Raw genomic sequence first — 11,239 nt, forward strand, 5'->3', positions numbered from 1 at the left:
CTCAAGTCAAGTCAAACTTGACTTAATCTCTCTCATGGTTGATCTAATCCAACCATTTAATTCAAGCCAATTTAATATAATGAATCTAATTCATTTAATTAAATTGATTCAATGAGTCATAATCTAAATTAGACTCATTGAACACATGAATCAACTTGAGTCCAACTCAATTAGCCCAATTAGGATTACTCTTAATCCAATTTGATTCATCACATGAATCTAATCCTCTTGGTTCATCATATGAACCTAATCTCCATCCACTTGTTCTTTGTGTGTGACCCAATAAGTTCTTGTAACGTTGGCAATGCCCCTAAACCCATTTAGGACCATAAGTAATGAGCGGTATCTAGCAATACATCATTACTACCCAAGTTACAAGAATGTTGAGATTCAACATCACCTTGTGACTACTAATTGTGACTCCTCACAATATATGACAATTGTCCTTCTATCCTAGACATCAATATTGATCAATGTGAGGCATAGACCGTGTCATTCTCTGATCAATCTAAATCTTGAACTCCAAGTAGACTCACTAAATCAAATGAGCTCAATATCTTATATTGACTCATTTGGGCATGGCCATGCACTTCGTGGTCTCACTCTATCAAGAATATCGATGTCTCTCCCGTCATATAGGAGGGATAAATCCCATCTACATCACTCACATCCCTCCGCATAATTTGTTACATACCCAGTAATCATCTTTATAGTCCACCCAGTTACGGGTGACGTTTGATGAAACCAAAGTACAAAACTCTTTATGTAGGGAACCATGGTGACTTCAGGTATAAGGATTAGTAGTCATACTAATAGCCACATGAGAAAGTATATGACACTCATATAACGATCCATGATACTTTCTCATGGCGGGTCATTCAGTATACATTCTCCAATGCATACCCATATGTCAACTTGATATCTCTATATCCATGACTTGTGAGATCGAGTCATCGAGTTGACCTACATGCTAGTCTTATTGCATTAACATTGTCCCTGAATGTTAACACTCGACTAGGAATGTTTAAGAGTAGCGTTCCCTATATCATCTCACTATCGATTCAACCAATCGATTGATATAGGTAAGAACCTTCTACTCAAGGACGTTATTATACTTAGTTTATTTGGCACCAATACAAGTAAGTCTAATAACCAAAAACCAAATGCCTTTATTTATATAGAATATGATACAACAAGTCCAAAATACAATCATCAAATGATTGGCTCTAGGGCTCTAGCTAACAGTCAACAAACGGTCAATCGGAGCGCCACGTCACCAACTTTCGTCACTTCGACTATCAGACAAGATCAATACCCATACTCATAGTTAGTAGACGATTGATGTATCCTAGTCATGGGACTTTCACCATGAATTGCTTGTACTTTGTTAGCTAATGTAGATAGTACCTCTAGTATGTGACCTACACCGATGTTGGAAGAGTGTAGAGCTAGCTGCTTAATACTTACGAGATACATCCGGGTACGTTACTAGACCTGATGTGAAGAATGATATAGACTGCATATCATTGTTGGCTCGATTAGTAAATGATTGATTTACTCTGGTTCATAGAGTTTCTGATCGTAGGTAGGTTGTGCCTGGTTAGATAACTGGGAGGGCACATTTGGGTGCTTGATTTGTACAGATATTGACAAGGTCGAATTAACTGCATACCATATGCAAAATTAGACCGTACTTGATGGAGAATGCAGAAGATGATATTTGGGGAACAATGCATCACTTGGTTTTATTTCGGGACACCTTTGCAGAGGTAGTACTTTTCCACTCCATAGTGTAATGGATTGTAAGGTGATGGTTAGTCAACTCGCCTAACACTTTTCTATAAGAGATTTTGATTCATGGATCGATCGTGCATAGTGGATAACGTCAATGGTACATTGGAACTTATGACCCACAATGATATGGACGATGTAGTACTATTTAACACCTATGAGATCTAATTGTAGTTGAGTGGAAATTACGCTGATGGTCTTCGAGTGGTAGAGTGTCGATTGGCAGTTATTTCAACCAACCATCTAGTATTAGTGCTCCTCTGTAGTGTGATGGATTACAAGATAATGGTTAGTTGATCCAACTAACATTGTCTCTATCAACTACTTCAAGATCTTGAGCACATGATCATTTGCCCAAGGTGTTGAAGTCTATATTATGTTTGATTAGTCAACACTTTGTTGGCACATGTTGGAGGATATTTTGGAAAAGATTCGTAGGGTTTCTATACTCATATCGTATGGAATAACCACATCTTTACCACCTGGAGAGGGATGATCATCAATCAGGAAGTCTAGGGATGTCCCTTGGACTTCAATAGTCATACTCTTGTGGGTAGATGACTTTATTTTGCTCTGTAATTATTCAGGAAGAGATCGAGTTTGATTGATAAATTGAGACATTGATTGATATCGTGAGATCAGGTTTGGTGTTAGGTGGATTTCTAATGGTCTATTAGTGGATATGAACTTAATGGATTATTATTAGGTATTTGTCGTTGACTGTAGCGTAAGGAGTGGCATGGGGTGATATTTATAGATTGATGATTTGCAATTGGTGATCAGATTATAAACCCGTTGCCAGTGGTATTACGGTCAAGTGTGTCTGAGTGCAAATTTGATGAACTTTGGACTAAATATCTTCGGAACACACTTATATTGTTTACACTAGTTGATTGGATGATTGACTTTATGTACTATGATGGATTAAGGGAAGAAGAAGGATGAATTGTTGATAATGTTTAGTAAGTTGAGACAACTTAATATAGAGACCACCTAGAGGATTTGTTTGATTAACTCAAGGACACATAGCTATAATCTAAGATCACATTAAGATTTAACTGACATCAGCATAGAGTAAAAGTTGCATAGGTATCCTTTAAAAATTATTTTTAAAATTCTTTTTAAAAATATTTTAAAAATTAATTAAAAAAATATTTTAAAATATTATTTAAACACTTAACGAAAACTTTAAAAAATTAATTAAAACTTAGACTAAAACCTAAATTAATTCTTCCTTAAAATAAAACAAAATTTAAAAATTAATTAAATAAAATTAAACCAAAAGTTTTCTTAAATAAATAAAATTAATTAACTTTACTTAATAGTTTAACTTAAGTTAAACTAATCAAAAACTTAAAGACAAAGTAAATGAAAAATTAAATTAAAATTAATACGTTTATTAATCAATTAACTAATATGAAATTTAAGTTTTAATCAAATAAGTTTTAAATTATTGAATTGAGTTAAATAAAAGTTAATCAATAAACTATTGATATTGATAAACTATTATTGAGATATATAGTAACAAATTATTTCTTAACTTAATCCTAGGTTAATTATTAATTTAAATAATTAAGTGTTAATCAAACTTAGTAGGGGATTAATAGAAAATTATATATTTTTATATATTCCCAACACTACTTCCCCTAAACATTTGAGTAGAACTTCTTATACCTCACAAAGATAATCAGAAGGTGCTACGTTAAGAAATGATCGTGAAAATATATTACACATTTTAACATGCCTAGACCCTAGTATGAATTAAGGGAGAGTGCTAACTTAAGGGGGGAGGAAGGGTTGAAAATATTTTAAATAGTTTAAAACTAAACAAGAATTCTTGAAAAATCTTTTTTCTATGAAAACCCTTATGAATATTTTAAAAAGTACTTTAAAAAACCTTTTTAAATGGTTTAGAAAATTATTTTGAAAAAGTATATGTTTGAAAAACTACTTTGAAAATATTTGAAAAATGGTTTTAAAAAAATTTACTCTTCTACTTTACAAATATCTGTTTTGAAAATTGATTACAGCCACTTCTTAATTTTTTTTTTTTTTGAAAATGACTTTGACGAGATTTGAAAATTTTCTTTGAGAAATCATCATCTTAATATTACTTATTCAGAAAAATGTTTACTTTTCCAAAAGCATGTTGAAAAGTATGTTTATCTATTTCACTTTTGAAAGAATTTTTCTTAGAAAAATTCTGCTTTAAAATTATTTTGAAAATTTTGATTAAATTTTTTTTCTTTAAAATTACATTACAAATATTTACTTAGATATTTTTATTCCTTAAAATGACTTTGCAATTATTTACTTAGAACTTTACTTATTTTATTTGACAAAAGTTTTCTTAGAAATGTATGAAAAACTTTGCTTAGAAATTTTTGAAGTTTTCTCGAAAATTCTTAAAAAAAAATTACTCAAAAATATTTGGCAAAAGTTTTCTTAGAAATGTTTGAAAAAATTTGCTTAGAAATTTTTGAAGATTTCTCAAAAATTCTTGAAAAATTTTAGAACATCTTCTGAAAGTTGCCTTGAAAATGTCCTGCAAAAACACTTTGGAAATTATTTTTAATATTTTGAAAAGTTATTCTGCTTTAAAAGTACTTTGAAATGTTTGAAAACTCACTTGCAACATTTTTAAAAACCTGAATTTCCTTCCTCAAATGAACTTGAGTTTTTACCATTATCAAACTTATTTGAATGTACTTGGCATATTTATTTGAAAGCTTGTAATATTTTGTTAATCCTTTACTTAACTATTTCTGCTTCGTGCATTTTTTTTTATATATGTCAAAGGGTGAGGATAGTGGGTTAGGTTAGAAAATTTTAATGCTAACTCACTTTATTCAAACTTTTAATGTTTGCTTAATATCATTTGTTTTTCTAACTTTAACCTAGGTTGTCATTACATCAAAAAGGGGGGAGATTGTTGATGCAAGTTGCACTAATAATCTGGTTTTGATGTATGATAAATATGTTAAAGTTAGATGTGTTGGAATCCCAAGATTGTTTTGATGTGATCAACAAGTTAAGTTATGTCTTATGGTGTTGTAACCTTGTGTCTAAGTGTGCAAGAGCTTAGAAGCACAGGGAGTCGAGCAAAAGATGTCACGCCCCAGGTAGTCCCTGTCCGAAGAAATTTCGGCAACATCTCCCCTGTACGGCGGACAATATGAATCTCAGTATACATATATCTATACCTCGGCCACACTCGGCTGGAACAATACACACAAATAGTAAACAATTCATGCAATTATATTCAACATTTCTACACAGATATAATATGAGCAATACACGCAGTTATATAAAGAAAAGATGATATAGAAACCAACGAAGATATACGTACACATCCTACTCCACTACAACGAAGAAAAACAAAATCCACGAAGTAATGAAAATATATCCGCAGCGGAAAACAAAAGCAGACCCGAATGTTCCATGTAAAGTCCACAATACAAACCCACAATACAAGTATATAAGATGCAAAAGTAAAATATAATCCGACAAAGAAAATCCTCGCGATAATGGGGCTAGCGACTGGAATATCTCCCGACGGCCTCAACCTGAAAAATAGTAACGGGGTGAGTTCAAAGAAATCAGCAGGTAATCCAATAGATATGTACAGCAACATATAACTACTAGCAACATCCTATGGTACAGTACACTAAACCATAGAGCCTACAGTACAGTCTCCTAACAGTACAACCTACGGTACGGTCTCCTAACAGTATAATAGATATGCATAGCTGAAATAAACTGTAATAACCAGCAAAAGGCATAAAGTACAGTCTATAGCACGAATAATAAGAAAATGCATAACTGAAATAAACTGTACTCACCTGCGAGGCTTGGGCAACTGACTATCAACATACAGAGATAAAAATAGTCAGAGCAAAAGCATGTATCCTGTATGCATGTCAATCATATGCAATCACCGAAATGCATCAATCATAAAGAATGTAATCTGTGCATATGATGCAATATGACATGGTCACCCCTGTCAACCAGTCAGCCATCTCACACACAATGGTGAGACCGAGTGGGTAGGGCTGTGACAACCATGCACTCTGCCATCACTACCCCTGATGAGTGGACGGGATGCTGTCGGAGTACACCTATCCTCCTACCTCAAACATAGTGAGGGAGCGCAATGCTCTCAACTCCCGTACGCGATGACGGGGAGGGATCCCGGCTGCAACCCATGAGCACCCCAGCGGTGCACCACCGAGCAACCTGCCATACACACCCTGAGTGCTGTGCCACTACCCATGCAGTGGTCACGCTGTGTGCAGGCCCTCATGTAGCCGGCCAACGAGCTCAACAATAATGGAGTTGTCAATCACCCAGCATGCAATCATGCAATATGGTGCATGCGGCTACAGTATGTCATACCTGGACATATCCTCCTTCATATGTGTAGGTGCCAAAAAGATAAACACATATATAACAAGGATAATAAACAGCATGAATCCAATATCACATATCCAACATATCTATCATCTAATCCAGTATAGAGGGAAGCACAATAAATACATCTATCTCTATGAACACAGATAAACATAGCCAGAAAGAAAAGCATGTCAGACTAATGTATAACAATTATCAACAGAAGCATGTATCAGGTATCAACTAAACTACATCCAGGGGAAATGATAAACTACCAATCACTAGTAACCGCCTACAGATATCAAATAAACTATAACCGGGGAAGTGATAATCTATCAATCACTAGTAATCATATATAAACTATACATATCATACGACAATATCGAAAAGATAAGTCAAAGGGTACCCGCCTCAAATAGAAGGTACAGTCAATCCAAATCCGAAGTCGAGACGCCCGTCTCGAATCAGTGTCCTGTGTCAACAAACAATATATATATTTTATTTAGCTAAATCAAATGAATAGCTAAATAAAATCCCTAAAACTAAATTAGGATAAAACCCTAATCCACAATCTCAACCTATCTAATTAAACCTAACGGTCAATTAGGGTTAGTTACCTAATCCCTAATCACCAATTAGATTAGAAATATAAACTTAAATTAAATCCAATAGTTGACTAGTGTAACGACCCAACTCCTGGGTACTAAGCTGCGAGCCGGATCGCTACATTAACTATTGCAACTACTGTGCTGTACTGTGCGGAAGACTGGGTAAAATAAAATTTTACTAAACTATTGTAGTTGCCTCTGTTAACTCTGTGAGAGTGAGATTTCATATCCAACTATCTTCTAGATATTCATAGCTATACTGAGGAGGTGAAACTGGAGCTTTGGATCGGTCCGTGGAACGATCCACTGACACCCACGCGAACACTGGCTGGATCGGTCTGCCGACCGATCCAGCTGCTCACTGATCGGTCGGCGGACCGATCAGTGGCTCCCTGATCGTGCACAGGAACGCTGGCTGGATCGGTCTGCCGACCGATCCAGCTGCTCACTGATCGGTCGGCTGACCGATCAGTGACCACTGATTTCGTCCCGAACTCTCTGTTCGCGGATGGAACGGTCGGCTGACCGATCCTGGGAGATACTGTAGGCTCTGTATCCATCTGGATCGGTCGGATCGAGAAAAACACTGGATCGGTCTGCTGACCGATCCAGGCTCTGATAGTCTGAAATGAAATCAGAATTTCTGATTTCCAGCACTGATTCGTGCCAAGAATCACATACACAAGCTCTAGATACATGAAAAACACTCTAGCATGTAAATACTAACATTCTAAACATGATAAACTAAACAAGGCATAGTTTACTAAGCTATAACACCTAGTAACAAGACTAAGTCATAAAACTAGACATGTTAAGTACTAAAACTGAAATAAAAACGTGTAGATCCCAAGGATCTTTATTCCAAACCCCTTGCACACACACATCATCGTAGCATCGCCCTCCAGCCTCCGCTAATCCACTTTTCTTTTACCGATATTTGCAGTATAAGAAAAGTAGCATCTGTAAGCTAAAGAGCTTAGTAAGAAACCATCTACCTCACAAAAACATGCAACGATGCAAATATGATTTTAAATCATGCTGTTTAAAACATATGCTGGATATACTGAATAAATTAGCATGGCATCGCATATAGGCATACAAAAGCATAAACTGGAACTGAAACATGGCATAGCATATAGATTGAACATGCTTTAAACTGGACATGGCATACTTATAAGCTGAGCATGAAACTGAACTAGTCATGCATATATCTAAATCTGTACATGAACTCAAATCATGTAAACTGAACCTGAACTGAACTGAAAGCTAAATTAGTGTTCTCATCACTGGGTTCAAATTTGAAAACTATACATATAATAGATAAAAATACTAAACATGCTGCTGGGGCCCTGGCATCTGTACTTACTGTGCGCGCATCCCTACGAGACCCGGGATTGCAAGTTCCGAATCCAGCAGGGTTACTAGGTTATCTGAACCTAGGGACGACTGTGAGAGTCCAGCCCATGGATATCTGATCCAAATACAGTGCCAACTGAATAAAAGTAAAATACTGAATACTGTTTTATTTTACTTTGCTGTTCTAGGTTATCTGAACCTAGAGCTAGGTTATCTGAACCTAGAGGCTACTGTGGGAGCCCACCCAATGGATATCTGATCCATATAGCTGTAATAACTGATAATAAACTGAGTAAAATATTTCTAATACGTTTTACACGCTGTTAGGACGCCTACTGGTGCATCCTTCCGAACTAGGCATTCTACCGAATGCTTGGTGTGCACTGAGAGCACACCCTATAACTGAAAACTATAAAACTACTAAACTAACGCCAAAACCAACAAGCGAGAGCAATTATACTGCAGGTGAGGGGTTTCTTACCTCAATCGCAAGGTTTTCTTACGATTCTATCCGCTAGGTTTTCCGGAAACTGCTTCGTTCGACGAACCGCTTACGTCCTCGCGTTCCTCTCGCGGAGAAGAATCTTTTTCGTGTTGGAGTCGTCGCCAGAAGATGAGCCGAGAGTCCTTGGGCTTGGGCGCCGAGAGAGGAGGAGGAAGAGGTGTGGGCGGCGGTGAGGTTTTTGGGAAGAGGGATAGGTCACGGTGAAAAAGAATGTGCCGAACCAAAACAAAATAACCCAACTCCCACTTAACCTCCCTATTTATACTACAGACTTAATTCGCCCAACTCCAATATAAATATATTTGGTTCTCCTCTCTTTCAGCACGGCCCTGCTGGGTACACCGGTTACTAAACTTATCCGTAAACCATAGGTCTCGGGTTCGATTCCCGCCTAAGCTATTTTACGGTTCCAATTATTTTTGCTACTTCTGCTACTCGGAAAATTCCGGAAAAATATCTAAAAATTCCAGAAAAATCATAGAATAATTCTAAAATAAATTGTGGAATTTTTCGGGCTTTACAACTAGGGTTAACACAATTAACCCTAATCATTCCATTAGATTAAACCTAAGCAAATATATCTAATCATAACCAACTACTAATTACAACCTCTAGCCAAACCTACAGATGATCATGAAATCAAAATTATACCATGATCTAAACAAAGAACAAAACCTATACACCTTACCTCGATCAAGCTGCTGTAGATTGCTGAAACCAAGCAATCTGCTAGATGAGGTTGCTGCCAAAACTAGAAATGCTGCTGGACACCAAAATTACCTTCACAAATCCTCACTGGATTCACCTCACTAGATAGGTTGCTGCCGGACGTGAGGTGAGTAGCTACTGGAAACAAGGTACACCATAAACAGAACAGCAAGGTGCTTGATTCCACTCCACAATTCGGATCAAGCAGGAAGACTACTGATCAAGCACAAACCACAGCTCAAGCAACCCCTCTTCAATCGAATCCCCACAGAACAAAACCTCACTCTTCTTCTTCTCCAATCCCGTAACCCTAATCAACAGCAAGGCAGAGGAGACCCAAGATCATTCAAGGAAATCCCAATCAATCAATACCTTAATCTTACCTCGCTGTCTCATTGTCGGAACCCCATTGCTCTGAAGAGGAGGCGAAATTCAGAGCTAGGGCACAACACCAAGAACAGAGGAGAATCGAGGCTAGGGCTAGGACCCCCTTCCTGATCGAAGCTCTACTCACACGAAGCAATGATCCAAATGCAAAGCACCGGCAATGAACCTAGGGCATAGTGCGGAAAGAATCAAGAGAAGAAGAAATCACCAATGGTGCTAGGGCAGGAGTCGGCGGAAATTCAAAGAAGAAGAATATTCGGTTAAAGCTAGCTTACCTACACCGGCGATCGGATCTGAGGTTAATCCAGCAACGCCGGAACAAAAACTAGGGCTCGGCAAGCATGATTGATCAGGGGCGGAGAGAATCGACCATCGGTAGCCAAGGAAGCTTGACGTTGGTGAGACTCCAGAGAGGAAAACCTCCGCCGACGGTGAGCTCGCGGCGATCGGCGGCGACGCGAGAGAGACTCGGTGGCGAGGAGGAGAGATCGGGAAGAAGGCTCGGGGAAGAGAGGGTGGATCGGCGTTTTTGGGGAAGAAATGAAAAGAAAAGGAAATATATAATTAAAACATTTCCTCACTTAAACGGGTATCCCCAAACAGGCTTTATCCGAAATCGCCGATCGATCCCCTCAAAACCCTCCGTACGAGCTCAAAAAAATTCCCAGAAAATTTCTAAAAATTCCGGAAAAATTCTATAAGGGTATTTCTCAAATAACTTTTTAAATTTTTCTGAGATCTCACATCCTCCCATACTAATAAAAATTTGGTCCCCAAATTTCGCTATAACCAACAGCAAACACTAGAATATAACCCAACAGTATAAATGCTGAAAGGAACTCTAACCCACATACCTCAAGTAAAAAGATGAGGGTATCGAGCTTGGATCGTATCCTCCAACTCCCAAGTAGCCTCCTCGTCAGAATGATGCTGCCATCCGACTTTAACCAGTCAGACAGTCTTGTTCCACAGCTGATGCTCTCTATGGTCCAGAATTCGCACCGGAACCTCCTCGTAAGTAACATCAGGCTGAATAGGAACAGATATATCTGACAGAACATGTGTCAGATCGGATATGTATCTCCTCAGCATAGATACATGGAATACATCATGAATGCCGGCTAGAGATGGTGGTAGCGCCAGATGGTAAGCTACCGCTCCAATCCTTTCCAAGATCTGGAATGACCCAATATATCGTGGGGCTAACTTACCTCGAAGACCAAATCTCTTCACCCCTTTCGTGGGTGAAACTCTCAGAAATACATGATCACCCATAGAGAACTCCAGGGGTCTCCGTCTCTGATCAGCATAACTCTTCTAACGGTTCTGAGCCTCTGACATCCTTCGTCTGATAGTACGAACTAACTCTGCATCCTGCTGAGCTCTCTGAGGTCCTATCAACTGGGCCTCCCCAACCTCTTCCCAGAGGATGCGTGTCCGACAAGGTCTACCATACAACGCCTCAAACGGCGCCATCTGGATAGCCGAATGATAG

The 11,239-nt window shown here is 37.9% G+C and overlaps 1 long non-coding RNA gene across 2 annotated transcripts; it reads right to left on the minus strand.

Annotated features, from left to right (window-relative positions):
• Positions 1 to 5,295: 5,295 nt before the first annotated feature.
• On the minus strand, positions 5,296 to 10,259 carry LOC121973159. Of its 2 annotated transcripts, none has more exons than XR_006109400.1 (4): positions 10,020 to 10,259; positions 9,741 to 9,910; positions 9,338 to 9,667; positions 5,296 to 5,357 (listed from the first exon to the last, which is right to left on the minus strand). It is a non-coding gene; the product is annotated as an uncharacterized LOC121973159 (long non-coding RNA). The 2 variants fall into 2 exon arrangements; XR_006109401.1 differs by lacking the exon at positions 5,296 to 5,357 and adding an exon at positions 6,317 to 6,652.
• Positions 10,260 to 11,239: the final 980 nt, after the last annotated feature.

Source organism: Zingiber officinale, chromosome 4A (assembly GCF_018446385.1).
Source record: "Zingiber officinale cultivar Zhangliang chromosome 4A, Zo_v1.1, whole genome shotgun sequence".
In the NCBI taxonomy this organism is placed as follows: domain Eukaryota; kingdom Viridiplantae; phylum Streptophyta; class Magnoliopsida; order Zingiberales; family Zingiberaceae; genus Zingiber; species Zingiber officinale.